This window comes from Vicia villosa, unplaced genomic scaffold, assembly GCF_029867415.1.
Source record: "Vicia villosa cultivar HV-30 ecotype Madison, WI unplaced genomic scaffold, Vvil1.0 ctg.000212F_1_1, whole genome shotgun sequence".
NCBI classification, from domain to species: Eukaryota; Viridiplantae; Streptophyta; class Magnoliopsida; order Fabales; family Fabaceae; genus Vicia; species Vicia villosa.
The window spans coordinates 661,278-662,947 of record NW_026705078.1 but is presented as its reverse complement, the minus strand read 5'-3'; positions in this window follow the sequence as shown (position 1 = coordinate 662,947).

The following is a 1,670-nucleotide window of genomic DNA, read 5'->3' as shown; positions in this document are numbered from 1 at the left end:
ATCAGAAGATGGTCGAAGCAGAATCAGAACATGGGTCTATGGAAGCATCAGAAGAACATGAGATCAGAAGCACTGAAGATCAGAAGATGGTATCACGCTCAGAAGCACTTCAAGGTCAGAAGATCAGAAGATGCTATGCACCAAGCTGTTTGACTCTGATGATATTCAAACGTCGTATTCACAAACATCAGATCAGAAGGAAGTACACGTGGCAGACTACGCTGACTGACAAAAGGAACGTTAAAGCTACTAAAGGCTACGTCAGTAGACACAGCGTGAACAAGGCTCGAGGTAGTTGACAAAAGCGTATAACATTAAATGCAAAGCTGTACGGAACACGCAAAGCATTAAATGCATTCAACGGTCATCTTCTCAACGCCTATAAATATGAAGTTCTGATGAGAAGCAAGGTTAACGATCCTGAACAAAGACAATTCAAATTAACTTGCTGAAACGCTGTTCAAATCTAAACTCAGAATCTTCATCTTCATCAAAGCTCACTACATTGCTGTTGTAATATCTTAGTGAGATTAAGCTTAAACTGTAAGAGAAATATCACAGTTGTGATTATAGCTTTTAAGAAGCATTTGTAAACTCTTGAATTGATTACATTAAGTTGTAAGGAACTAGAGTGATCGGTTGATCAGTATACTCTAGGAAGTCTTAGCAGTTGGCTGAGCAGAAAGTCTTAGGAGTGAACTAAGCCTAGAGTGATCGTGTTGATCAGTAGACTCTAGAAAAGTCTTAGGAGTGAACTAAGCAGTTGTTCCTGGAGTGATCAGTGTGTGATCAGAAGACTCTGGAAGACTTAGTTGCGGCTAAGTGGAAAACCATTGTAATCCGTGCGATTAGTGGATTAAATCCTCAGTTGAGGTAAATCATCTCTGCGGGGGTGGACTGGAGTAGCTTCGTTAACAGCGAACCAGGATAAAAATAATTGTGCAATTTATTTTTATCGCCCAAGATTTTAGAGTCACACTTATTCAATCCCCCCCTTTCTAAGTGTTTTTCTATCCTTCAATTGGTATCAGAGCGCCGGTTCTAAGGTGCAAGCACTTAACCGTGTTTAGAAAAGATTCAGGAAGAGAAAAACGCTTCATTTAAAAGATGGTTGATGAAAGTGAAAAGACTACATCTACATCTGGCTCTGCTGAGCAATACAACGGTAACAATGGTTATACTAGACCGCCGGTATTTGATGGTGAAAACTTTGAATACTGGAAAGATAAACTGGAAAGTTACTTTCTGGGTCTAGATGGTGATCTATGGGATCTTCTGATGGATGGTTACAAACATCCAGTAAATGCCAGAGGCGTGAAGCTGTCAAGGCAAGAAATGAATGATGATCAAAAGAAGCTTTTCAGGAATCATCATAAATGTAGAACTGTTTTGCTGAATGCTATCTCTCATGCTGAGTATGAGAAGATATCTAACAGGGAAACGGCCTATGACATATATGAGTCCTTGAAAATGACTCATGAAGGAAATGCTCAAGTCAAGGAGACAAAAGCTCTTGCCTTAATCCAGAAGTATGAAGCCTTCAAGATGGAGGATGATGAAGACATTGAAAAGATGTTTTCGAGATTTCAAACTCTGACTGCTGGATTGAGAGTTCTTGACAAGGGATACACCAAGGCGGATCACGTAAAGAAGATCATCAGAAGCTTGCC